Consider the following 27,932-nt stretch of genomic DNA (forward strand, 5'->3'; position numbering starts at 1 on the left):
GGAAGGGACGCAGCTACAGCCAGTGGGGTAACTAGAGACAGGCAGGCAGCTATGTGCAACAAAGGTAGGCGTGTTGTTTTCATATGCAGATCTGAAATATTGTCTTATATGCAAGAGGAGGAGTGATGGGGGTTCAGGCAAAAGCCAGGCTATGGATTGCATTGCTAAATGCTCCATCAGAGTGCAATGGTCGCCTGTCCTTTTTTTAAGTGATGATGTGGGTTTAGCCTGTGCTGTATGTATGTATGGGTGGCTGACTGCCACCCACCCAGAAAGTGTATGGGAGGCTGGTTGGCTGCCAGCCTTCCTTCCATTCCTATGAGTAATGTGAGTGCTCATGAAGGGGACATGGTTGGGTCCACCCCTTTCCCGGTTATCCCCTCTAGGCCTTTTGGCTTAGATCAAGTGTAAAAAAAGAAAGGATCTTGCGACAGATCGCATCCTGAGGCACGTTTTTTTTTGTGTGAATACTTGCACTTGGGTGACTTGTGAGCACATACTGATACATACGTTCCCTATCTGGGGACCATAAATTAAATGGATTTTTGAGAAAGGGAGCTGATTTGGAAGCTTGCTTCTGTCGCCCTATGCATTGACCCGATGTGGCAGTATCTTCGGGTAGTGAACAGTGCACCACCCCATTCCAGTGTTAAACAAGAAAGATTCTCATTTAATCCTCCGTGGGTGAGAATTTGAGTTTGAGAATTGGAGACCAAAATGATGAGTTGCACTGACTGGTTTATGAACGTCTATTCGTTTAGCGTTTTAATGACCATGTTTGCACACTGATTGGTGTAAAAAAATCAAATAAAACTAAATAATAATAATCTAGCACACCTGTGCAGGTTTGACATGACATGACAGGTAGCTGTCTTGTGGGTGGTGCTGAATCCTGTTAAATGACATGAGGGTCTCATGCCTATACACAAGGGTGTGTCATTGCTGTTGCTTGACCATGCATTGGTTTCTGTGGTCAGTGAATGATAAAAACAAAATTTACCATCCATTGATGGATGGGAAATCCGCCATGAGGCATTTGTTTTTAGAAACTGCTGCTCACAACCAATGTTGCAATGGAGTGTCTCCATCTGCTGGTGGTATTGGAAAGGCATTAGTGCTATGACAGGGTCTGAAGAAGAAGAAGAAGAAGAAGAAGACGGAAAAAAATATATATAAAAAGAAAAAGAGAGAGAGAGAGAGAGACTGACTTAGTGAGCGAGTGAGTGAGAGAGTGAGAGTGAGTGAGAGTGAATGAGTGAGTGAGTGATTGAGTGAGTGAGTGAGTGAGTGAGAACAAATGAGTTAAAGCAAGTGAGTGAGAGAGATCGAATGAATGAAAGTCTGAATGACAGAAAGAAAAAAGGATGAAGAAAGAAGCATGAAGAAAAAAAAATGTATATGGAGTTGCTGACATGAGTGCAATCTACAAAGCCGTTGAGGCTGATCCTCATGGGAGGATTATTGCACCAGGACCCTTAGCACTTTTAAAATGCCATTCAATGCCACGGGCTAGATGTAAACTGCAGATGACCATGTTGTGGTAGTTACCATGGATACCCAAGTGATGTGTGAGCTAACACATAGGCCCAACAGATTCCAAGAAGGCCAGAATCACCAGCGGCACCACCATCGATTGTCAGGTCACCCGTATTCAGCAAATACCAGAGTCCAAAATGATGCAGGTTTATACTGTTAATTTTCAGTTTATCGTTACAGTTGGTGTTATTCCATGTCGGAAGGGACGCAGCTACAGCCAGTGGGGTAACTAGAGACAGGCAGGCAGCTATGTGCAACAAAGGTAGGCGTGTTGTTTTCATATGCAGATCTGAAATATTGTCTTATATGCAAGAGGAGGAGTGATGGGGGTTCAGGCAAAAGCCAGGCTATGGATTGCATTGCTAAATGCTCCATCAGAGTGCAATGGTCGCCTGTCCTTTTTTTAAGTGATGATGTGGGTTTAGCCTGTGCTGTATGTATGTATGGGTGGCTGACTGCCACCCACCCAGAAAGTGTATGGGAGGCTGGTTGGCTGCCAGCCTTCCTTCCATTCCTATGAGTAATGTGAGTGCTCATGAAGGGGACATGGTTGGGTCCACCCCTTTCCCGGTTATCCCCTCTAGGCCTTTTGGCTTAGATCAAGTGTAAAAAAAGAAAGGATCTTGCGACAGATCGCATCCTGAGGCACGTTTTTTTTTGTGTGAATACTTGCACTTGGGTGACTTGTGAGCACATACTGATACATACGTTCCCTATCTGGGGACCATAAATTAAATGGATTTTTGAGAAAGGGAGCTGATTTGGAAGCTTGCTTCTGTCGCCCTATGCATTGACCCGATGTGGCAGTATCTTCGGGTAGTGAACAGTGCACCACCCCATTCCAGTGTTAAACAAGAAAGATTCTCATTTAATCCTCCGTGGGTGAGAATTTGAGTTTGAGAATTGGAGACCAAAATGATGAGTTGCACTGACTGGTTTATGAACGTCTATTCATTTAGCGTTTTAATGACCATGTTTGCACACTGATTGGTGTAAAAAAATAAAATAAAACTAAATAATAATAATCTAGCACACCTGTGCAGGTTTGACATGACATGACAGGTAGCTGTCTTGTGGGTGGTGCTGAATCCTGTTAAATGACATGAGGGTCTCATGCCTATACACAAGGGTGTGTCATTGCTGTTGCTTGACCATGCATTGGTTTCTGTGGTCAGTGAATGATAAAAACAAAATTTACCATCCATTGATGGATGGGAAATCCGCCATGAGGCATTTGTTTTTAGAAACTGCTGCTCACAACCAATGTTGCAATGGAGTGTCTCCATCTGCTGGTGGTATTGGAAAGGCATTAGTGCTATGACAGGGTCTGAAGAAGAAGAAGAAGAAGAAGAAGACGGAAAAAAATATATATAAAAAGAAAAAGAGAGAGAGAGAGAGAGACTGACTTAGTGAGCGAGTGAGTGAGAGAGTGAGAGTGAGTGAGAGTGAATGAGTGAGTGAGTGATTGAGTGAGTGAGTGAGTGAGTGAGAACAAATGAGTTAAAGCAAGTGAGTGAGAGAGATCGAATGAATGAAAGTCTGAATGACAGAAAGAAAAAAGGATGAAGAAAGAAGCATGAAGAAAAAAAAATGTATATGGAGTTGCTGACATGAGTGCAATCTACAAAGCCGTTGAGGCTGATCCTCATGGGAGGATTATTGCACCAGGACCCTTAGCACTTTTAAAATGCCATTCAATGCCACGGGCTAGATGTAAACTGCAGATGACCATGTTGTGGTAGTTACCATGGATACCCAAGTGATGTGTGAGCTAACACATAGGCCCAACAGATTCCAAGAAGGCCAGAATCACCAGCGGCACCACCATCGATTGTCAGGTCACCCGTATTCAGCAAATACCAGAGTCCAAAATGATGCAGGTTTATACTGTTAATTTTCAGTTTATCGTTACAGTTGGTGTTATTCCATGTCGGAAGGGACGCAGCTACAGCCAGTGGGGTAACTAGAGACAGGCAGGCAGCTATGTGCAACAAAGGTAGGCGTGTTGTTTTCATATGCAGATCTGAAATATTGTCTTATATGCAAGAGGAGGAGTGATGGGGGTTCAGGCAAAAGCCAGGCTATGGATTGCATTGCTAAATGCTCCATCAGAGTGCAATGGTCGCCTGTCCTTTTTTTAAGTGATGATGTGGGTTTAGCCTGTGCTGTATGTATGTATGGGTGGCTGACTGCCACCCACCCAGAAAGTGTATGGGAGGCTGGTTGGCTGCCAGCCTTCCTTCCATTCCTATGAGTAATGTGAGTGCTCATGAAGGGGACATGGTTGGGTCCACCCCTTTCCCGGTTATCCCCTCTAGGCCTTTTGGCTTAGATCAAGTGTAAAAAAAGAAAGGATCTTGCGACAGATCGCATCCTGAGGCACGTTTTTTTTTGTGTGAATACTTGCACTTGGGTGACTTGTGAGCACATACTGATACATACGTTCCCTATCTGGGGACCATAAATTAAATGGATTTTTGAGAAAGGGAGCTGATTTGGAAGCTTGCTTCTGTCGCCCTATGCATTGACCCGATGTGGCAGTATCTTCGGGTAGTGAACAGTGCACCACCCCATTCCAGTGTTAAACAAGAAAGATTCTCATTTAATCCTCCGTGGGTGAGAATTTGAGTTTGAGAATTGGAGACCAAAATGATGAGTTGCACTGACTGGTTTATGAACGTCTATTCATTTAGCGTTTTAATGACCATGTTTGCACACTGATTGGTGTAAAAAAATAAAATAAAACTAAATAATAATAATCTAGCACACCTGTGCAGGTTTGACATGACATGACAGGTAGCTGTCTTGTGGGTGGTGCTGAATCCTGTTAAATGACATGAGGGTCTCATGCCTATACACAAGGGTGTGTCATTGCTGTTGCTTGACCATGCATTGGTTTCTGTGGTCAGTGAATGATAAAAACAAAATTTACCATCCATTGATGGATGGGAAATCCGCCATGAGGCATTTGTTTTTAGAAACTGCTGCTCACAACCAATGTTGCAATGGAGTGTCTCCATCTGCTGGTGGTATTGGAAAGGCATTAGTGCTATGACAGGGTCTGAAGAAGAAGAAGAAGAAGAAGAAGACGGAAAAAAATATATATAAAAAGAAAAAGAGAGAGAGAGAGAGAGACTGACTTAGTGAGCGAGTGAGTGAGAGAGTGAGAGTGAGTGAGAGTGAATGAGTGAGTGAGTGATTGAGTGAGTGAGTGAGTGAGTGAGAACAAATGAGTTAAAGCAAGTGAGTGAGAGAGATCGAATGAATGAAAGTCTGAATGACAGAAAGAAAAAAGGATGAAGAAAGAAGCATGAAGAAAAAAAAATGTATATGGAGTTGCTGACATGAGTGCAATCTACAAAGCCGTTGAGGCTGATCCTCATGGGAGGATTATTGCACCAGGACCCTTAGCACTTTTAAAATGCCATTCAATGCCACGGGCTAGATGTAAACTGCAGATGACCATGTTGTGGTAGTTACCATGGATACCCAAGTGATGTGTGAGCTAACACATAGGCCCAACAGATTCCAAGAAGGCCAGAATCACCAGCGGCACCACCATCGATTGTCAGGTCACCCGGATTCAGCAAATACCAGAGTCCAAAATGATGCAGGTTTATACTGTTAATTTTCAGTTTATCGTTACAGTTGGTGTTATTCCATGTCGGAAGGGACGCAGCTACAGCCAGTGGGGTAACTAGAGACAGGCAGGCAGCTATGTGCAACAAAGGTAGGCGTGTTGTTTTCATATGCAGATCTGAAATATTGTCTTATATGCAAGAGGAGGAGTGATGGGGGTTCAGGCAAAAGCCAGGCTATGGATTGCATTGCTAAATGCTCCATCAGAGTGCAATGGTCGCCTGTCCTTTTTTTAAGTGATGATGTGGGTTTAGCCTGTGCTGTATGTATGTATGGGTGGCTGACTGCCACCCACCCAGAAAGTGTATGGGAGGCTGGTTGGCTGCCAGCCTTCCTTCCATTCCTATGAGTAATGTGAGTGCTCATGAAGGGGACATGGTTGGGTCCACCCCTTTCCCGGTTATCCCCTCTAGGCCTTTTGGCTTAGATCAAGTGTAAAAAAAGAAAGGATCTTGCGACAGATCGCATCCTGAGGCACGTTTTTTTTTGTGTGAATACTTGCACTTGGGTGACTTGTGAGCACATACTGATACATACGTTCCCTATCTGGGGACCATAAATTAAATGGATTTTTGAGAAAGGGAGCTGATTTGGAAGCTTGCTTCTGTCGCCCTATGCATTGACCCGATGTGGCAGTATCTTCGGGTAGTGAACAGTGCACCACCCCATTCCAGTGTTAAACAAGAAAGATTCTCATTTAATCCTCCGTGGGTGAGAATTTGAGTTTGAGAATTGGAGACCAAAATGATGAGTTGCACTGACTGGTTTATGAACGTCTATTCGTTTAGCGTTTTAATGACCATGTTTGCACACTGATTGGTGTAAAAAAATCAAATAAAACTAAATAATAATAATCTAGCACACCTGTGCAGGTTTGACATGACATGACAGGTAGCTGTCTTGTGGGTGGTGCTGAATCCTGTTAAATGACATGAGGGTCTCATGCCTATACACAAGGGTGTGTCATTGCTGTTGCTTGACCATGCATTGGTTTCTGTGGTCAGTGAATGATAAAAACAAAATTTACCATCCATTGATGGATGGGAAATCCGCCATGAGGCATTTGTTTTTAGAAACTGCTGCTCACAACCAATGTTGCAATGGAGTGTCTCCATCTGCTGGTGGTATTGGAAAGGCATTAGTGCTATGACAGGGTCTGAAGAAGAAGAAGAAGAAGAAGAAGACGGAAAAAAATATATATAAAAAGAAAAAGAGAGAGAGAGAGAGAGACTGACTTAGTGAGCGAGTGAGTGAGAGAGTGAGAGTGAGTGAGAGTGAATGAGTGAGTGAGTGATTGAGTGAGTGAGTGAGTGAGTGAGAACAAATGAGTTAAAGCAAGTGAGTGAGAGAGATCGAATGAATGAAAGTCTGAATGACAGAAAGAAAAAAGGATGAAGAAAGAAGCATGAAGAAAAAAAAATGTATATGGAGTTGCTGACATGAGTGCAATCTACAAAGCCGTTGAGGCTGATCCTCATGGGAGGATTATTGCACCAGGACCCTTAGCACTTTTAAAATGCCATTCAATGCCACGGGCTAGATGTAAACTGCAGATGACCATGTTGTGGTAGTTACCATGGATACCCAAGTGATGTGTGAGCTAACACATAGGCCCAACAGATTCCAAGAAGGCCAGAATCACCAGCGGCACCACCATCGATTGTCAGGTCACCCGTATTCAGCAAATACCAGAGTCCAAAATGATGCAGGTTTATACTGTTAATTTTCAGTTTATCGTTACAGTTGGTGTTATTCCATGTCGGAAGGGACGCAGCTACAGCCAGTGGGGTAACTAGAGACAGGCAGGCAGCTATGTGCAACAAAGGTAGGCGTGTTGTTTTCATATGCAGATCTGAAATATTGTCTTATATGCAAGAGGAGGAGTGATGGGGGTTCAGGCAAAAGCCAGGCTATGGATTGCATTGCTAAATGCTCCATCAGAGTGCAATGGTCGCCTGTCCTTTTTTTAAGTGATGATGTGGGTTTAGCCTGTGCTGTATGTATGTATGGGTGGCTGACTGCCACCCACCCAGAAAGTGTATGGGAGGCTGGTTGGCTGCCAGCCTTCCTTCCATTCCTATGAGTAATGTGAGTGCTCATGAAGGGGACATGGTTGGGTCCACCCCTTTCCCGGTTATCCCCTCTAGGCCTTTTGGCTTAGATCAAGTGTAAAAAAAGAAAGGATCTTGCGACAGATCGCATCCTGAGGCACGTTTTTTTTTGTGTGAATACTTGCACTTGGGTGACTTGTGAGCACATACTGATACATACGTTCCCTATCTGGGGACCATAAATTAAATGGATTTTTGAGAAAGGGAGCTGATTTGGAAGCTTGCTTCTGTCGCCCTATGCATTGACCCGATGTGGCAGTATCTTCGGGTAGTGAACAGTGCACCACCCCATTCCAGTGTTAAACAAGAAAGATTCTCATTTAATCCTCCGTGGGTGAGAATTTGAGTTTGAGAATTGGAGACCAAAATGATGAGTTGCACTGACTGGTTTATGAACGTCTATTCATTTAGCGTTTTAATGACCATGTTTGCACACTGATTGGTGTAAAAAAATAAAATAAAACTAAATAATAATAATCTAGCACACCTGTGCAGGTTTGACATGACATGACAGGTAGCTGTCTTGTGGGTGGTGCTGAATCCTGTTAAATGACATGAGGGTCTCATGCCTATACACAAGGGTGTGTCATTGCTGTTGCTTGACCATGCATTGGTTTCTGTGGTCAGTGAATGATAAAAACAAAATTTACCATCCATTGATGGATGGGAAATCCGCCATGAGGCATTTGTTTTTAGAAACTGCTGCTCACAACCAATGTTGCAATGGAGTGTCTCCATCTGCTGGTGGTATTGGAAAGGCATTAGTGCTATGACAGGGTCTGAAGAAGAAGAAGAAGAAGAAGAAGAAGAAGAAGAAGAAGACGGAAAAAAATATATATAAAAAGAAAAAGAGAGAGAGAGAGAGAGACTGACTTAGTGAGCGAGTGAGTGAGAGAGTGAGAGTGAGTGAGAGTGAATGAGTGAGTGAGTGATTGAGTGAGTGAGTGAGTGAGTGAGAACAAATGAGTTAAAGCAAGTGAGTGAGAGAGATCGAATGAATGAAAGTCTGAATGACAGAAAGAAAAAAGGATGAAGAAAGAAGCATGAAGAAAAAAAAATGTATATGGAGTTGCTGACAAGAGTGCAATCTACAAAGCCGTTGAGGCTGATCCTCATGGGAGGATTATTGCACCAGGACCCTTAGCACTTTTAAAATGCCATTCAATGCCACGGGCTAGATGTAAACTGCAGATGACCATGTTGTGGTAGTTACCATGGATACCCAAGTGATGTGTGAGCTAACACATAGGCCCAACAGATTCCAAGAAGGCCAGAATCACCAGCGGCACCACCATCGATTGTCAGGTCACCCGGATTCAGCAAATACCAGAGTCCAAAATGATGCAGGTTTATACTGTTAATTTTCAGTTTATCGTTACAGTTGGTGTTATTCCATGTCGGAAGGGACGCAGCTACAGCCAGTGGGGTAACTAGAGACAGGCAGGCAGCTATGTGCAACAAAGGTAGGCGTGTTGTTTTCATATGCAGATCTGAAATATTGTCTTATATGCAAGAGGAGGAGTGATGGGGGTTCAGGCAAAAGCCAGGCTATGGATTGCATTGCTAAATGCTCCATCAGAGTGCAATGGGCGCCTGTCCTTTTTTTAAGTGATGATGTGGGTTTAGCCTGTGCTCTATGTATGTATGGGTGGCTGACTGCCACCCACCCAGAAAGTGTATGGGAGGCTGGTTGGCTGCCAGCCTTCCTTCCATTCCTATGAGTAATGTGAGTGCTCATGAAGGGGACATGGTTGGGTCCACCCCTTTCCCGGTTATCCCCTCTAGGCCTTTTGGCTTAGATCAAGTGTAAAAAAAGAAAGGATCTTGCGACAGATCGCATCCTGAGGCACGTTTTTTTTTGTGTGAATACTTGCACTTGGGTGACTTGTGAGCACATACTGATACATACGTTCCCTATCTGGGGACCATAAATTAAATGGATTTTTGAGAAAGGGAGCTGATTTGGAAGCTTGCTTCTGTCGCCCTATGCATTGACCCGATGTGGCAGTATCTTCGGGTAGTGAACAGTGCACCACCCCATTCCAGTGTTAAACAAGAAAGATTCTCATTTAATCCTCCGTGGGTGAGAATTTGAGTTTGAGAATTGGAGACCAAAATGATGAGTTGCACTGACTGGTTTATGAACGTCTATTCATTTAGCGTTTTAATGACCATGTTTGCACACTGATTGGTGTAAAAAAATAAAATAAAACTAAATAATAATAATCTAGCTGTCACGATGCCGGCTGGCAGGTAGTGGATCCTCTGTGCCAGAGAGGGATTGGCGTGGACCGTGCTAGAGGATCGGTTCTAAGTCACTACTGGTTTTCACCAGAGCCCGCCGCAAAGCGGGATGGTCTTGCTGCGGCGGTAGTGACCAGGTCGTATCCCCTAGCAACGGCTCAACCTCTCTGGCTGCTGAAGATAGGCGCGGTACAAGGGAGTAGACAGAAGCAAGGTCGGACGTAGCAGAAGGTCGGGGCAGGCAGCAAGGATCGTAGTCAGGGGCAACGGCAGAAGGTCTGGAATCACAGGCAAGGAACACACAAGGAACGCTTTCACTGGCACTAGGGCAACAAGATCCGGCGAGGGAGTGAAGGGGAAGTGAGGTGATATAGGGAAGTGCACAGGTGTAAACACTAATTGGAACCACTGCACCAATCAGCGGTGCAGTGGCCCTTTAAATCGCAAAGACCCGGCGCGCGCGCGCCCTAGGGAGCGGGGCCGCGCGCGCCGGGACAGAACTGACGGGGAGCGAGTAAGGTACGGGAGCCGGGGTGCGCATCGCGAGCGGGCGCTACCCGCATCGCGAATCGCATCCCGGCCGGAGGTAGTAACGCAGCGCCCCGGGTCCGTGGAACCGACCGGGGCGCTGCAGTGAGGGAAGTGTAGCGAGCGCTCCGGGGAGGAGCGGGGACCCGGAGCGCTCGGCGTAACAGTACCCCCCCCCTTGGGTCTCCCCCTCTTCTTGGGGCCTGAGAACCTGAGGATCAGACTTTTGTCCAGGATATTGTCCTCAGGTTCCCAGGACCTCTCTTCTGGACCACAACCCTCCCAATCTACTAAAAAAAAAGTTCTTCCCCTGACCTTTTTAGAGGCCAAAATCTCTTTGACAGAGAAGATGTCCGAGGAGCCGGAAACAGGAGTGGGAGGAACAGATTTAGGAGAAAAACGGTTGAGGATGAGAGGTTTAAGAAGAGAGACGTGAAAGGCATTAGGGATACGAAGAGAAGGAGGAAGAAGAAGTTTGTAAGAGACAGGATTAATTTGACACAAAACTTTAAAAGGACCAAGATAGCGTGGTCCCAACTTATAGCTCGGGACACGGAAACGGACATATTTAGCGGAGAGCCATACCTTGTCTCCAGGGGAAAAAATGGGAGGAGCTCTTCTTTTCTTATCTGCGAATCTCTTCATGCGAGAAGAAGCCTGTAAGAGAGAATTTTGGGTCTCTTTCCATATGGTGGAAAGATCACGAGAAATTTCATCCACAGCGGGCAGACCAGAGGGCAAGGGGGTAGGGAGGGGGGGAAGAGGGTGACGGCCGTACACCACGAAAAACGGAGATTTGGAGGAAGATTCAGAGATTCTGAAATTATACGAGAATTCGGCCCAAGGTAGAAGATCTGCCCAGTCATCCTGGCGGGAGGAAACAAAATGTCGTAAATAGTCACCCAAGATCTGGTTAATTCTCTCTACTTGTCCATTGGATTGAGGATGGTATGCAGAAGAAAAATTTAATTTAATCTTGAGTTGTTTACAGAGAGCCCTCCAGAATTTAGACACAAATTGGACGCCTCTATCCGAGACGATCTGTGTAGGCAACCCGTGAAGACGAAAAATGTGTACAAAAAATTGTTTAGCCAACTGAGGCGCTGAAGGAAGACCAGGAAGAGGGATGAAATGTGCCATTTTGGAGAATCGATCAACGACCACCCAAATAACAGTGTTGCCATGGGATGGGGGTAAGTCAGTAATAAAATCCATACCAATCAGAGACCAAGGTTGTTCGGGGACAGGTAGAGGATGAAGAAAACCAGCGGGCTTCTGGCGAGGAGTCTTATCCCGGGCACAGATAGTGCAGGCTCGCACAAAGTCCACCACATCAGTCTCTAGAGTCGGCCACCAATAGAAGCGAGAGATGAGTTGCACAGATTTCTTGATGCCCGCATGACCTGCGAGATGGGAGGAGTGACCCCATTTGAGGATCCCAAGGCGTTGGCGTGGAGAAACAAAGGTCTTTCCTGGAGGAGTTTGCCTGATGGAGGCTGGAGAAGTGGAAATCAGGCAGTCAGGAGGAATGATGTGTTGAGGAGAGAGTTCAATTTCAGAGGCATCTGAGGAACGAGAGAGAGCATCGGCCCTAATGTTTTTATCAGCAGGCCGAAAGTGAATTTCAAAATTAAATCGGGCAAAGAACAGAGACCACCTGGCCTGACGAGGATTCAGCCGTTGGGCAGACTGGAGGTAGGAGAGGTTCTTGTGATCGGTGTAAATAATAACTGGAAATCTTGATCCCTCCAGCAGATGCCTCCATTCCTCAAGTGCTAATTTAATGGCTAGAAGCTCTCGATCCCCGATGGAGTAGTTCCTCTCCGCCGGAGAGAAGGTCCTGGAAAAAAAACCACAAGTAACAGCATGCCCGGAAGAGTTTTTTTGTAGAAGGACAGCTCCAGCTCCCACTGAGGAGGCATCAACCTCCAATAGGAAGGGTTTAGATGGGTCAGGTCTGGAGAGCACGGGAGCCGAAGAAAAGGCAGACTTGAGTCGTTTAAAGGCGTCTTCCGCTTGAGGAGGCCAAGACTTGGGATCGGCATTTTTTTTTGTTAAAGCCACAATAGGAGCCACAATGGTAGAAAAATGTGGAATAAATTGCCTGTAATAATTGGCGAACCCCAAAAAACGTTGGATGGCACGGAGTCCGGAGGGGCGTGGCCAATCTAAGACGGCAGAGAGTTTATCTGGGTCCATTTGTAGTCCCTGGCCAGAGACCAAGTATCCTAGAAAAGGAAGAGATTGGCATTCAAACAGACATTTCTCTATTTTGGCATAGAGTTGATTATCACGAAGTCTCTGAAGAACCATACGGACATGCTGGCGGTGTTCTTCAAGATTGGCAGAAAAAATCAGGATATCGTCCAGATATACAACAACACAGGAGTATAGTAGATCACGAAAAATTTCATTAACAAAGTCTTGGAAGACGGCAGGGGCGTTGCATAGACCAAAGGGCATGACCAGATACTCAAAGTGTCCATCTCTGGTGTTAAATGCCGTTTTCCATTCATCCCCCTCTCTGATGCGGATGAGATTATAAGCACCTCTTAAGTCCAGTTTGGTAAAAATATGGGCACCTTGGAGACGATCAAAGAGTTCAGAGATGAGGGGTAGGGGGTAGCGGTTCTTAACCGTGATTTTATTAAGACCGCGGTAGTCAATGCAAGGACGTAGAGAGCCATCTTTTTTGGACACAAAGAAAAATCCGGCTCCGGCAGGAGAGGAGGATTTACGGATAAAGCCCTTTTTTAAATTTTCTTGGACGTATTCAGACATGGCAAGAGTCTCTGGGACGGACAGAGGATAGATTCTGCCCCGGGGTGGAGTAGTGCCCGGGAGGAGGTCAATGGGACAATCATAAGGCCTGTGAGGAGGTAGAGTCTCAGCTTGTTTTTTGCAAAAAACGTCCGCAAAGTCCATATAGGCCTTAGGGAGACCGGTTACATGAGGAAGCACAGGGACACGGCAAGGTTTACTGGGAACCGGTTTTAAGCAGTCCTTGGAACAAGAGGGCCCCCAACTCTTGATCTCCCCAGTGGACCAATCCAGGATTGGGGAATGGAGTTGAAGCCAGGGAAGTCCAAGAAGGATTTCAGAAGTGCAATTGGGGAGGACCAACAGTTCAATCCTCTCGTGATGAGATCCGATGCACATTAGAAGGGGCTCCGTGCGGAAACGTATAGTACAGTCCAATCTTTCATTGTTTACACAATTGATGTAGAGGGGTCTGGCGAGACTGGTCACCGGGATGTTGAACTTGTTGACGAGAGAGGCTAAGATGAAATTTCCTGCAGATCCAGAGTCCAAGAAGGCCACAGCAGAGAAGGAGAAGGCAGAGGCAGACATCCGCACAGGCACAGTAAGACGTGGAGAAGCAGAGTAGACATCAAGGACTGTCTCACCTTTGTGCGGAGTCAGCGAACGTCTTTCCAGGCGGGGAGGACGGATAGGACAATCCTTCAGGAAGTGTTCGGTACTAGCACAGTACAGGCAGAGATTCTCCATGCGGCGTCGTGTCCTCTCTTGGGGTGTCAGGCGAGACCGGTCGACCTGCATAGCCTCCACGGCGGGAGGCACAGGAACAGATTGCAGGGGACCAGAGGAGAGAGGAGCCGGGGAGAAGAAACGCCTCGTGCGAACAGAGTCCATATCCTGGCGGAGCTCCTGACGCCGTTCGGAAAAACGCATGTCAATGCGAGTGGCAAGATGGATGAGTTCATGTAGGTTAGCAGGGATTTCTCGTGCGGCCAGAACATCTTTAATGTTGCTGGATAGGCCTTTTTTAAAGGTCGCGCAGAGTGCCTCATTATTCCAGGATAATTCTGAAGCAAGGGTACGGAACTGTACGGCATACTCGCCAACGGAAGAATTACCCTGGACCAGGTTCAACAGGGCAGTCTCAGCAGAAGAGGCTCGGGCAGGTTCCTCAAAGACACTTCGAATTTCCGAGAAGAAGGAGTGTACAGAGGCAGTGACGGGGTCATTGCGGTCCCAGAGCGGTGTGGCCCAAGCCAGGGCTTTTCCAGACAGCAGGCTGACTACGAAAGCCACCTTAGACCTTTCAGTGGGGAACTGGTCCGACATCATCTCCAAGTGTAATGAACATTGGGAAAGAAAGCCACGGCAAAACTTAGAGTCCCCATCAAATTTATCCGGCAAGGATAGTCGTATTCCAGAAGCGGCCACTCGCTGCGGAGGAGGTACAGGAGCTGGCGGAGGAGATGATTGCTGGAGCTGTGGTAGTAACTGTTGTAGCATAACAGTCAGTTGAGACAGCTGTTGGCCTTGTTGCGCAATCTGTTGTGACTGCTGGGCGACCACCGTGGTGAGGTCAGCGACAACTGGCAGAGGAACTTCAGCGGGATCCATGGCCGGATCTACTGTCACGATGCCGGCTGGCAGGTAGTGGATCCTCTGTGCCAGAGAGGGATTGGCGTGGACCGTGCTAGAGGATCGGTTCTAAGTCACTACTGGTTTTCACCAGAGCCCGCCGCAAAGCGGGATGGTCTTGCTGCGGCGGTAGTGACCAGGTCGTATCCCCTAGCAACGGCTCAACCTCTCTGGCTGCTGAAGATAGGCGCGGTACAAGGGAGTAGACAGAAGCAAGGTCGGACGTAGCAGAAGGTCGGGGCAGGCAGCAAGGATCGTAGTCAGGGGCAACGGCAGAAGGTCTGGAATCACAGGCAAGGAACACACAAGGAACGCTTTCACTGGCACTAGGGCAACAAGATCCGGCGAGGGAGTGAAGGGGAAGTGAGGTGATATAGGGAAGTGCACAGGTGTAAACACTAATTGGAACCACTGCACCAATCAGCGGTGCAGTGGCCCTTTAAATCGCAAAGACCCGGCGCGCGCGCGCCCTAGGGAGCGGGGCCGCGCGCGCCGGGACAGAACTGACGGGGAGCGAGTAAGGTACGGGAGCCGGGGTGCGCATCGCGAGCGGGCGCTACCCGCATCGCGAATCGCATCCCGGCCGGAGGTAGTAACGCAGCGCCCCGGGTCCGTGGAACCGACCGGGGCGCTGCAGTGAGGGAAGTGTAGCGAGCGCTCCGGGGAGGAGCGGGGACCCGGAGCGCTCGGCGTAACACTAGCACACCTGTGCAGGTTTGACATGACATGACAGGTAGCTGTCTTGTGGGTGGTGCTGAATCCTGTTAAATGACATGAGGGTCTCATGCCTATACACAAGGGTGTGTCATTGCTGTTGCTTGACCATGCATTGGTTTCTGTGGTCAGTGAATGATAAAAACAAAATTTACCATCCATTGATGGATGGGAAATCCGCCATGAGGCATTTGTTTTTAGAAACTGCTGCTCACAACCAATGTTGCAATGGAGTGTCTCCATCTGCTGGTGGTATTGGAAAGGCATTAGTGCTATGACAGGGTCTGAAGAAGAAGAAGAAGAAGAAGAAGAAGACGGAAAAAAATATATATAAAAAGAAAAAGAGAGAGAGAGAGAGAGAGACTGACTTAGTGAGCGAGTGAGTGAGAGAGTGAGAGTGAGTGAGAGTGAATGAGTGAGTGAGTGATTGAGTGAGTGAGTGAGTGAGTGAGTGAGAACAAATGAGTTAAAGCAAGTGAGTGAGAGAGATCGAATGAATGAAAGTCTGAATGACAGAAAGAAAAAAGGATGAAGAAAGAAGCATGAAGAAAAAAAAATGTATATGGAGTTGCTGACATGAGTGCAATCTACAAAGCCGTTGAGGCTGATCCTCATGGGAGGATTATTGCACCAGGACCCTTAGCACTTTTAAAATGCCATTCAATGCCACGGGCTAGATGTAAACTGCAGATGACCATGTTGTGGTAGTTACCATGGATACCCAAGTGATGTGTGAGCTAACACATAGGCCCAACAGATTCCAAGAAGGCCAGAATCACCAGCGGCACCACCATCGATTGTCAGGTCACCCAGATTCAGCAAATACCAGAGTCCAAAATGATGCAGGTTTATACTGTTAATTTTCAGTTTATCGTTACAGTTGGTGTTATTCCATGTCGGAAGGGACGCAGCTACAGCCAGTGGGGTAACTAGAGACAGGCAGGCAGCTATGTGCAACAAAGGTAGGCGTGTTGTTTTCATATGCAGATCTGAAATATTGTCTTATATGCAAGAGGAGGAGTGATGGGGGTTCAGGCAAAAGCCAGGCTATGGATTGCATTGCTAAATGCTCCATCAGAGTGCAATGGTCGCCTGTCCTTTTTTTAAGTGATGATGTGGGTTTAGCCTGTGCTGTATGTATGTATGGGTGGCTGACTGCCACCCACCCAGAAAGTGTATGGGAGGCTGGTTGGCTGCCAGCCTTCCTTCCATTCCTATGAGTAATGTGAGTGCTCATGAAGGGGACATGGTTGGGTCCACCCCTTTCCCGGTTATCCCCTCTAGGCCTTTTGGCTTAGATCAAGTGTAAAAAAAGAAAGGATCTTGCGACAGATCGCATCCTGAGGCACGTTTTTTTTTGTGTGAATACTTGCACTTGGGTGACTTGTGAGCACATACTGATACATACGTTCCCTATCTGGGGACCATAAATTAAATGGATTTTTGAGAAAGGGAGCTGATTTGGAAGCTTGCTTCTGTCGCCCTATGCATTGACCCGATGTGGCAGTATCTTCGGGTAGTGAACAGTGCACCACCCCATTCCAGTGTTAAACAAGAAAGATTCTCATTTAATCCTCCGTGGGTGAGAATTTGAGTTTGAGAATTGGAGACCAAAATGATGAGTTGCACTGACTGGTTTATGAACGTCTATTCATTTAGCGTTTTAATGACCATGTTTGCACACTGATTGGTGTAAAAAAATAAAATAAAACTAAATAATAATAATCTAGCACACCTGTGCAGGTTTGACATGACATGACAGGTAGCTGTCTTGTGGGTGGTGCTGAATCCTGTTAAATGACATGAGGGTCTCATGCCTATACACAAGGGTGTGTCATTGCTGTTGCTTGACCATGCATTGGTTTCTGTGGTCAGTGAATGATAAAAACAAAATTTACCATCCATTGATGGATGGGAAATCCGCCATGAGGCATTTGTTTTTAGAAACTGCTGCTCACAACCAATGTTGCAATGGAGTGTCTCCATCTGCTGGTGGTATTGGAAAGGCATTAGTGCTATGACAGGGTCTGAAGAAGAAGAAGAAGAAGAAGAAGAAGAAGAAGAAGAAGAAGACGGAAAAAAATATATATAAAAAGAAAAAGAGAGAGCGAGAGAGACTGACTTAGTGAGCGAGTGAGTGAGAGAGTGAGAGTGAGTGAGAGTGAATGAGTGAGTGAGTGATTGAGTGAGTGAGTGAGTGAGTGAGAACAAATGAGTTAAAGCAAGTGAGTGAGAGAGATCGAATGAATGAAAGTCTGAATGACAGAAAGAAAAAAGGATGAAGAAAGAAGCATGAAGAAAAAAAAATGTATATGGAGTTGCTGACATGAGTGCAATCTACAAAGCCGTTGAGGCTGATCCTCATGGGAGGATTATTGCACCAGGACCCTTAGCACTTTTAAAATGCCATTCAATGCCACGGGCTAGATGTAAACTGCAGATGACCATGTTGTGGTAGTTACCATGGATACCCAAGTGATGTGTGAGCTAACACATAGGCCCAACAGATTCCAAGAAGGCCAGAATCACCAGCGGCACCACCATCGATTGTCAGGTCACCCGGATTCAGCAAATACCAGAGTCCAAAATGATGCAGGTTTATACTGTTAATTTTCAGTTTATCGTTACAGTTGGTGTTATTCCATGTCGGAAGGGACGCAGCTACAGCCAGTGGGGTAACTAGAGACAGGCAGGCAGCTATGTGCAACAAAGGTAGGCGTGTTGTTTTCATATGCAGATCTGAAATATTGTCTTATATGCAAGAGGAGGAGTGATGGGGGTTCAGGCAAAAGCCAGGCTATGGATTGCATTGCTAAATGCTCCATCAGAGTGCAATGGTCGCCTGTCCTTTTTTTAAGTGATGATGTGGGTTTAGCCTGTGCTGTATGTATGTATGGGTGGCTGACTGCCACCCACCCAGAAAGTGTATGGGAGGCTGGTTGGCTGCCAGCCTTCCTTCCATTCCTATGAGTAATGTGAGTGCTCATGAAGGGGACATGGTTGGGTCCACCCCTTTCCCGGTTATCCCCTCTAGGCCTTTTGGCTTAGATCAAGTGTAAAAAAAGAAAGGATCTTGCGACAGATCGCATCCTGAGGCACGTTTTTTTTTGTGTGAATACTTGCACTTGGGTGACTTGTGAGCACATACTGATACATACGTTCCCTATCTGGGGACCATAAATTAAATGGATTTTTGAGAAAGGGAGCTGATTTGGAAGCTTGCTTCTGTCGCCCTATGCATTGACCCGATGTGGCAGTATCTTCGGGTAGTGAACAGTGCACCACCCCATTCCAGTGTTAAACAAGAAAGATTCTCATTTAATCCTCCGTGGGTGAGAATTTGAGTTTGAGAATTGGAGACCAAAATGATGAGTTGCACTGACTGGTTTATGAACGTCTATTCATTTAGCGTTTTAATGACCATGTTTGCACACTGATTGGTGTAAAAAAATAAAATAAAACTAAATAATAATAATCTAGCACACCTGTGCAGGTTTGACATGACATGACAGGTAGCTGTCTTGTGGGTGGTGCTGAATCCTGTTAAATGACATGAGGGTCTCATGCCTATACACAAGGGTGTGTCATTGCTGTTGCTTGACCATGCATTGGTTTCTGTGGTCAGTGAATGATAAAAACAAAATTTACCATCCATTGATGGATGGGAAATCCGCCATGAGGCATTTGTTTTTAGAAACTGCTGCTCACAACCAATGTTGCAATGGAGTGTCTCCATCTGCTGGTGGTATTGGAAAGGCATTAGTGCTATGACAGGGTCTGAAGAAGAAGAAGAAGAAGAAGAAGAAGAAGAAGAAGAAGAAGAAGACGGAAAAAAATATATATAAAAAGAAAAAGAGAGAGAGAGAGAGAGACTGACTTAGTGAGCGAGTGAGTGAGAGAGTGAGAGTGAGTGAGAGTGAATGAGTGAGTGAGTGATTGAGTGAGTGAGTGAGTGAGTGAGAACAAATGAGTTAAAGCAAGTGAGTGAGAGAGATCGAATGAATGAAAGTCTGAATGACAGAAAGAAAAAAGGATGAAGAAAGAAGCATGAAGAAAAAAAAATGTATATGGAGTTGCTGACATGAGTGCAATCTACAAAGCCGTTGAGGCTGATCCTCATGGGAGGATTATTGCACCAGGACCCTTAGCACTTTTAAAATGCCATTCAATGCCACGGGCTAGATGTAAACTGCAGATGACCATGTTGTGGTAGTTACCATGGATACCCAAGTGATGTGTGAGCTAACACATAGGCCCAACAGATTCCAAGAAGGCCAGAATCACCAGCGGCACCACCATCGATTGTCAGGTCACCCGGATTCAGCAAATACCAGAGTCCAAAATGATGCAGGTTTATACTGTTAATTTTCAGTTTATCGTTACAGTTGGTGTTATTCCATGTCGGAAGGGACGCAGCTACAGCCAGTGGGGTAACTAGAGACAGGCAGGCAGCTATGTGCAACAAAGGTAGGCGTGTTGTTTTCATATGCAGATCTGAAATATTGTCTTATATGCAAGAGGAGGAGTGATGGGGGTTCAGGCAAAAGCCAGGCTATGGATTGCATTGCTAAATGCTCCATCAGAGTGCAATGGTCGCCTGTCCTTTTTTTAAGTGATGATGTGGGTTTAGCCTGTGCTGTATGTATGTATGGGTGGCTGACTGCCACCCACCCAGAAAGTGTATGGGAGGCTGGTTGGCTGCCAGCCTTCCTTCCATTCCTATGAGTAATGTGAGTGCTCATGAAGGGGACATGGTTGGGTCCACCCCTTTCCCGGTTATCCCCTCTAGGCCTTTTGGCTTAGATCAAGTGTAAAAAAAGAAAGGATCTTGCGACAGATCGCATCCTGAGGCACGTTTTTTTTTGTGTGAATACTTGCACTTGGGTGACTTGTGAGCACATACTGATACATACGTTCCCTATCTGGGGACCATAAATTAAATGGATTTTTGAGAAAGGGAGCTGATTTGGAAGCTTGCTTCTGTCGCCCTATGCATTGACCCGATGTGGCAGTATCTTCGGGTAGTGAACAGTGCACCACCCCATTCCAGTGTTAAACAAGAAAGATTCTCATTTAATCCTCCGTGGGTGAGAATTTGAGTTTGAGAATTGGAGACCAAAATGATGAGTTGCACTGACTGGTTTATGAACGTCTATTCATTTAGCGTTTTAATGACCATGTTTGCACACTGATTGGTGTAAAAAAATAAAATAAAACTAAATAATAATAATCTAGCACACCTGTGCAGGTTTGACATGACATGACAGGTAGCTGTCTTGTGGGTGGTGCTGAATCCTGTTAAATGACATGAGGGTCTCATGCCTATACACAAGGGTGTGTCATTGCTGTTGCTTGACCATGCATTGGTTTCTGTGGTCAGTGAATGATAAAAACAAAATTTACCATCCATTGATGGATGGGAAATCCGCCATGAGGCATTTGTTTTTAGAAACTGCTGCTCACAACCAATGTTGCAATGGAGTGTCTCCATCTGCTGGTGGTATTGGAAAGGCATTAGTGCTATGACAGGGTCTGAAGAAGAAGAAGAAGAAGAAGAAGAAGAAGAAGAAGACGGAAAAAAATATATATAAAAAGAAAAAAAGAGAGAGAGAGAGAGACTGACTTAGTGAGCGAGTGAGTGAGAGAGTGAGAGTGAGTGAGAGTGAATGAGTGAGTGAGTGATATAGTGAGTGAGTGAGTGAGTGAGTGAGAACAAATGAGTTAAAGCAAGTGAGTGAGAGAGATCGAATGAATGAAAGTCTGAATGACAGAAAGAAAAAAGGATGAAGAAAGAAGCATGAAGAAAAAAAAATGTATATGGAGTTGCTGACATGAGTGCAATCTACAAAGCCGTTGAGGCTGATCCTCATGGGAGGATTATTGCACCAGGACCCTTAGCACTTTTAAAATGCCATTCAATGCCATGGGCTAGATGTAAACTGCAGATGACCATGTTGTGGTAGTTACCATGGATACCCAAGTGATGTGTGAGCTAACACATAGGCCCAACAGATTCCAAGAAGGCCAGAATCACCAGCGGCACCACCATCGATTGTCAGGTCACCCGGATTCAGCAAATACCAGAGTCCAAAATGATGCAGGTTTATACTGTTAATTTTCAGTTTATCGTTACAGTTGGTGTTATTCCATGTCGGAAGGGACGCAGCTACAGCCAGTGGGGTAACTAGAGACAGGCAGGCAGCTATGTGCAACAAAGGTAGGCGTGTTGTTTTCATATGCAGATCTGAAATATTGTCTTATATGCAAGAGGAGGAGTGATGGGGGTTCAGGCAAAAGCCAGGCTATGGATTGCATTGCTAAATGCTCCATCAGAGTGCAATGGTCGCCTGTCCTTTTTTTAAGTGATGATGTGGGTTTAGCCTGTGCTGTATGTATGTATGGGTGGCTGACTGCCACCCACCCAGAAAGTGTATGGGAGGCTGGTTGGCTGCCAGCCTTCCTTCCATTCCTATGAGTAATGTGAGTGCTCATGAAGGGGACATGGTTGGGTCCACCCCTTTCCCGGTTATCCCCTCTAGGCCTTTTGGCTTAGATCAAGTGTAAAAAAAGAAAGGATCTTGCGACAGATCGCATCCTGAGGCACGTTTTTTTTTGTGTGAATACTTGCACTTGGGTGACTTGTGAGCACATACTGATACATACGTTCCCTATCTGGGGACCATAAATTAAATGGATTTTTGAGAAAGGGAGCTGATTTGGAAGCTTGCTTCTGTCGCCCTATGCATTGACCCGATGTGGCAGTATCTTCGGGTAGTGAACAGTGCACCACCCCATTCCAGTGTTAAACAAGAAAGATTCTCATTTAATCCTCCGTGGGTGAGAATTTGAGTTTGAGAATTGGAGACCAAAATGATGAGTTGCACTGACTGGTTTATGAACGTCTATTCATTTAGCGTTTTAATGACCATGTTTGCACACTGATTGGTGTAAAAAAATAAAATAAAACTAAATAATAATAATCTAGCACACCTGTGCAGGTTTGACATGACATGACAGGTAGCTGTCTTGTGGGTGGTGCTGAATCCTGTTAAATGACATGAGGGTCTCATGCCTATACACAAGGGTGTGTCATTGCTGTTGCTTGACCATGCATTGGTTTCTGTGGTCAGTGAATGATAAAAACAAAATTTACCATCCATTGATGGATGGGAAATCCGCCATGAGGCATTTGTTTTTAGAAACTGCTGCTCACAACCAATGTTGCAATGGAGTGTCTCCATCTGCTGGTGGTATTGGAAAGGCATTAGTGCTATGACAGGGTCTGAAGAAGAAGAAGAAGAAGAAGAAGAAGACGGAAAAAAATATATATAAAAAGAAAAAGAGAGAGAGAGAGAGAGACTGACTTAGTGAGCGAGTGAGTGAGAGAGTGAGAGTGAGTGAGAGTGAATGAGTGAGTGAGTGATTGAGTGAGTGAGTGAGTGAGTGAGAACAAATGAGTTAAAGCAAGTGAGTGAGAGAGATCGAATGAATGAAAGTCTGAATGACAGAAAGAAAAAAGGATGAAGAAAGAAGCATGAAGAAAAAAAAATGTATATGGAGTTGCTGACATGAGTGCAATCTACAAAGCCGTTGAGGCTGATCCTCATGGGAGGATTATTGCACCAGGACCCTTAGCACTTTTAAAATGCCATTCAATGCCACGGGCTAGATGTAAACTGCAGATGACCATGTTGTGGTAGTTACCATGGATACCCAAGTGATGTGTGAGCTAACACATAGGCCCAACAGATTCCAAGAAGGCCAGAATCACCAGCGGCACCACCATCGATTGTCAGGTCACCCGGATTCAGCAAATACCAGAGTCCAAAATGATGCAGGTTTATACTGTTAATTTTCAGTTTATCGTTACAGTTGGTGTTATTCCATGTCGGAAGGGACGCAGCTACAGCCAGTGGGGTAACTAGAGACAGGCAGGCAGCTATGTGCAACAAAGGTAGGCGTGTTGTTTTCATATGCAGATCTGAAATATTGTCTTATATGCAAGAGGAGGAGTGATGGGGGTTCAGGCAAAAGCCAGGCTATGGATTGCATTGCTAAATGCTCCATCAGAGTGCAATGGTCGCCTGTCCTTTTTTTAAGTGATGATGTGGGTTTAGCCTGTGCTGTATGTATGTATGGGTGGCTGACTGCCACCCACCCAGAAAGTGTATGGGAGGCTGGTTGGCTGCCAGCCTTCCTTCCATTCCTATGAGTAATGTGAGTGCTCATGAAGGGGACATGGTTGGGTCCACCCCTTTCCCGGTTATCCCCTCTAGGCCTTTTGGCTTAGATCAAGTGTAAAAAAAGAAAGGATCTTGCGACAGATCGCATCCTGAGGCACGTTTTTTTGTGTGAATACTTGCACTTGGGTGACTTGTGAGCACATACTGATACATACGTTCCCTATCTGGGGACCATAAATTAAATGGATTTTTGAGAAAGGGAGCTGATTTGGAAGCTTGCTTCTGTCGCCCTATGCATTGACCCGATGTGGCAGTATCTTCGGGTAGTGAACAGTGCACCACCCCATTCCAGTGTTAAACAAGAAAGATTCTCATTTAATCCTCCGTGGGTGAGAATTTGAGTTTGAGAATTGGAGACCAAAATGATGAGTTGCACTGACTGGTTTATGAACGTCTATTCATTTAGCGTTTTAATGACCATGTTTGCACACTGATTGGTGTAAAAAAATAAAATAAAACTAAATAATAATAATCTAGCACACCTGTGCAGGTTTGACATGACATGACAGGTAGCTGTCTTGCGGGTGGTGCTGAATCCTGTTAAATGACATGAGGGTCTCATGCCTATACACAAGGGTGTGTCATTGCTGTTGCTTGACCATGCATTGGTTTCTGTGGTCAGTGAATGATAAAAACAAAATTTACCATCCATTGATGGATGGGAAATCCGCCATGAGGCATTTGTTTTTAGAAACTGCTGCTCACAACCAATGTTGCAATGGAGTGTCTCCATCTGCTGGTGGTATTGGAAAGGCATTAGTGCTATGACAGGGTCTGAAGAAGAAGAAGAAGAAGAAGAAGAAGAAGAAGAAGAAGACGGAAAAAAATATATATAAAAAGAAAAAGAGAGAGAGAGAGAGAGACTGACTTAGTGAGCGAGTGAGTGAGAGAGTGAGAGTGAGTGAGAGTGAATGAGTGAGTGAGTGATTGAGTGAGTGAGTGAGTGAGTGAGTGAGAACAAATGAGTTAAAGCAAGTGAGTGAGAGAGATCGAATGAATGAAAGTCTGAATGACAGAAAGAAAAAAGGATGAAGAAAGAAGCATGAAGAAAAAAAAATGTATATGGAGTTGCTGACATGAGTGCAATCTACAAAGCCGTTGAGGCTGATCCTCATGGGAGGATTATTGCACCAGGACCCTTAGCACTTTTAAAATGCCATTCAATGCCACGGGCTAGATGTAAACTGCAGATGACCATGTTGTGGTAGTTACCATGGATACCCAAGTGATGTGTGAGCTAACACATAGGCCCAACAGATTCCAAGAAGGCCAGAATCACCAGCGGCACCACCATCGATTGTCAGGTCACCCGGATTCAGCAAATACCAGAGTCCAAAATGATGCAGGTTTATACTGTTAATTTTCAGTTTATCGTTACAGTTGGTGTTATTCCATGTCGGAAGGGACGCAGCTACAGCCAGTGGGGTAACTAGAGACAGGCAGGCAGCTATGTGCAACAAAGGTAGGCGTGTTGTTTTCATATGCAGATCTGAAATATTGTCTTATATGCAAGAGGAGGAGTGATGGGGGTTCAGGCAAAAGCCAGGCTATGGATTGCATTGCTAAATGCTCCATCAGAGTGCAATGGTCGCCTGTCCTTTTTTTAAGTGATGATGTGGGTTTAGCCTGTGCTGTATGTATGTATGGGTGGCTGACTGCCACCCACCCAGAAAGTGTATGGGAGGCTGGTTGGCTGCCAGCCTTCCTTCCATTCCTATGAGTAATGTGAGTGCTCATGAAGGGGACATGGTTGGGTCCACCCCTTTCCCGGTTATCCCCTCTAGGCCTTTTGGCTTAGATCAAGTGTAAAAAAAGAAAGGATCTTGCGACAGATCGCATCCTGAGGCACGTTTTTTTTTGTGTGAATACTTGCACTTGGGTGACTTGTGAGCACATACTGATACATACGTTCCCTATCTGGGGACCATAAATTAAATGGATTTTTGAGAAAGGGAGCTGATTTGGAAGCTTGCTTCTGTCGCCCTATGCATTGACCCGATGTGGCAGTATCTTCGGGTAGTGAACAGTGCACCACCCCATTCCAGTGTTAAACAAGAAAGATTCTCATTTAATCCTCCGTGGGTGAGAATTTGAGTTTGAGAATTGGAGACCAAAATGATGAGTTGCACTGACTGGTTTATGAACGTCTATTCATTTAGCGTTTTAATGACCATGTTTGCACACTGATTGGTGTAAAAAAATAAAATAAAACTAAATAATAATAATCTAGCACACCTGTGCAGGTTTGACATGACATGACAGGTAGCTGTCTTGTGGGTGGTGCTGAATCCTGTTAAATGACATGAGGGTCTCATGCCTATACACAAGGGTGTGTCATTGCTGTTGCTTGACCATGCATTGGTTTCTGTGGTCAGTGAATGATAAAAACAAAATTTACCATCCATTGATGGATGGGAAATCCGCCATGAGGCATTTGTTTTTAGAAACTGCTGCTCACAACCAATGTTGCAATGGAGTGTCTCCATCTGCTGGTGGTATTGGAAAGGCATTAGTGCTATGACAGGGTCTGAAGAAGAAGAAGAAGAAGAAGAAGAAGAAGAAGAAGACGGAAAAAAATATATATAAAAAGAAAAAGAGAGAGAGAGAGAGAGACTGACTTAGTGAGCGAGTGAGTGAGAGAGTGAGAGTGAGTGAGAGTGAATGAGTGAGTGAGTGATTGAGTGAGTGAGTGAGTGAGTGAGAACAAATGAGTTAAAGCAAGTGAGTGAGAGAGATCGAATGAATGAAAGTCTGAATGACAGAAAGAAAAAAGGATGAAGAAAGAAGCATGAAGAAAAAAAAATGTATATGGAGTTGCTGACATGAGTGCAATCTACAAAGCCGTTGAGGCTGATCCTCATGGGAGGATTATTGCACCAGGACCCTTAGCACTTTTAAAATGCCATTCAATGCCACGGGCTAGATGTAAACTGCAGATGACCATGTTGTGGTAGTTACCATGGATACCCAAGTGATGTGTGAGCTAACACATAGGCCCAACAGATTCCAAGAAGGCCAGAATCACCAGCGGCACCACCATCGATTGTCAGGTCACCCGGATTCAGCAAATACCAGAGTCCAAAATGATGCAGGTTTATACTGTTAATTTTCAGTTTATCGTTACAGTTGGTGTTATTCCATGTCGGAAGGGACGCAGCTACAGCCAGTGGGGTAACTAGAGACAGGCAGGCAGCTATGTGCAACAAAGGTAGGCGTGTTGTTTTCATATGCAGATCTGAAATATTGTCTTATATGCAAGAGGAGGAGTGATGGGGGTTCAGGCAAAAGCCAGGCTATGGATTGCATTGCTAAATGCTCCATCAGAGTGCAATGGTCGCCTGTCCTTTTTTTAAGTGATGATGTGGTTTAGCCTGTGCTGTATGTATGTATGGGTGGCTGACTGCCACCCACCCAGAAAGTGTATGGGAGGCTGGTTGGCTGCCAGCCTTCCTTCCATTCCTATGAGTAATGTGAGTGCTCATGAAGGGGACATGGTTGGGTCCACCCCTTTCCCGGTTATCCCCTCTAGGCCTTTTGGCTTAGATCAAGTGTAAAAAAAGAAAGGATCTTGCGACAGATCGCATCCTGAGGCACGTTTTTTTTTGTGTGAATACTTGCACTTGGGTGACTTGTGAGCACATACTGATACATACGTTCCCTATCTGGGGACCATAAATTAAATGGATTTTTGAGAAAGGGAGCTGATTTGGAAGCTTGCTTCTGTCGCCCTATGCATTGACCCAATGTGGCAGTATCTTCGGGTAGTGAACAGTGCACCACCCCATTCCAGTGTTAAACAAGAAAGATTCTCATTTAATCCTCCGTGGGTGAGAATTTGAGTTTGAGAATTGGAGACCAAAATGATGAGTTGCACTGACTGGTTTATGAACGTCTATTCATTTAGCGTTTTAATGACCATGTTTGCACACTGATTGGTGTAAAAAAATAAAATAAAACTAAATAATAATAATCTAGCACACCTGTGCAGGTTTGACATGACATGACAGGTAGCTGTCTTGTGGGTGGTGCTGAATCCTGTTAAATGACATGAGGGTCTCATGCCTATACACAAGGGTGTGTCATTGCTGTTGCTTGACCATGCATTGGTTTCTGTGGTCAGTGAATGATAAAAACAAAATTTACCATCCATTGATGGATGGGAAATCCGCCATGAGGCATTTGTTTTTAGAAACTGCTGCTCACAACCAATGTTGCAATGGAGTGTCTCCATCTGCTGGTGGTATTGGAAAGGCATTAGTGCTATGACAGGGTCTGAAGAAGAAGAAGAAGAAGAAGAAGAAGACGGAAAAAAATATATATAAAAAGAAAAAGAGAGAGAGAGAGAGAGACTGACTTAGTGAGCGAGTGAGTGAGAGAGTGAGAGTGAGTGAGAGTGAATGAGTGAGTGAGTGATTGAGTGAGTGAGTGAGTGAGTGAGTGAGAACAAATGAGTTAAAGCAAGTGAGTGAGAGAGATCGAATGAATGAAAGTCTGAATGACAGAAAGAAAAAAGGATGAAGAA

General features: G+C 45.3%; 13 pseudogenes; all 13 read left to right on the forward strand.

The window, feature by feature from the left end:
* Positions 1 to 375: 375 nt before the first annotated feature.
* On the forward strand, positions 376 to 639 carry LOC130286983 (U2 spliceosomal RNA; annotated as a pseudogene).
* Positions 640 to 2,109: 1,470 nt separating this feature from the next.
* Positions 2,110 to 2,373, forward strand: LOC130286984 (U2 spliceosomal RNA; annotated as a pseudogene).
* Positions 2,374 to 3,843: 1,470 nt separating this feature from the next.
* On the forward strand, positions 3,844 to 4,107 carry LOC130286986 (U2 spliceosomal RNA; annotated as a pseudogene).
* Positions 4,108 to 5,577: 1,470 nt separating this feature from the next.
* LOC130286987 (U2 spliceosomal RNA) lies at positions 5,578 to 5,841 on the forward strand (annotated as a pseudogene).
* A 1,470-nt stretch (positions 5,842 to 7,311) lies between these two features.
* LOC130286988 (U2 spliceosomal RNA) lies at positions 7,312 to 7,575 on the forward strand (annotated as a pseudogene).
* A 1,485-nt stretch (positions 7,576 to 9,060) lies between these two features.
* On the forward strand, positions 9,061 to 9,324 carry LOC130286989 (U2 spliceosomal RNA; annotated as a pseudogene).
* A 7,116-nt stretch (positions 9,325 to 16,440) lies between these two features.
* Positions 16,441 to 16,704, forward strand: LOC130286990 (U2 spliceosomal RNA; annotated as a pseudogene).
* Positions 16,705 to 18,190: 1,486 nt separating this feature from the next.
* On the forward strand, positions 18,191 to 18,454 carry LOC130286991 (U2 spliceosomal RNA; annotated as a pseudogene).
* A 1,491-nt stretch (positions 18,455 to 19,945) lies between these two features.
* Positions 19,946 to 20,209, forward strand: LOC130286993 (U2 spliceosomal RNA; annotated as a pseudogene).
* A 1,486-nt stretch (positions 20,210 to 21,695) lies between these two features.
* On the forward strand, positions 21,696 to 21,959 carry LOC130286994 (U2 spliceosomal RNA; annotated as a pseudogene).
* Positions 21,960 to 23,432: 1,473 nt separating this feature from the next.
* LOC130288367 (U2 spliceosomal RNA) lies at positions 23,433 to 23,694 on the forward strand (annotated as a pseudogene).
* Positions 23,695 to 25,183: 1,489 nt separating this feature from the next.
* LOC130286995 (U2 spliceosomal RNA) lies at positions 25,184 to 25,447 on the forward strand (annotated as a pseudogene).
* Positions 25,448 to 26,928: 1,481 nt separating this feature from the next.
* LOC130289753 (U2 spliceosomal RNA) lies at positions 26,929 to 27,192 on the forward strand (annotated as a pseudogene).
* The last annotated feature ends 740 nt before the right edge of the window (positions 27,193 to 27,932 follow it).

Source organism: Hyla sarda, chromosome 8, assembly GCF_029499605.1.
Source record: "Hyla sarda isolate aHylSar1 chromosome 8, aHylSar1.hap1, whole genome shotgun sequence".
Classification (NCBI taxonomy): domain Eukaryota; kingdom Metazoa; phylum Chordata; class Amphibia; order Anura; family Hylidae; genus Hyla; species Hyla sarda.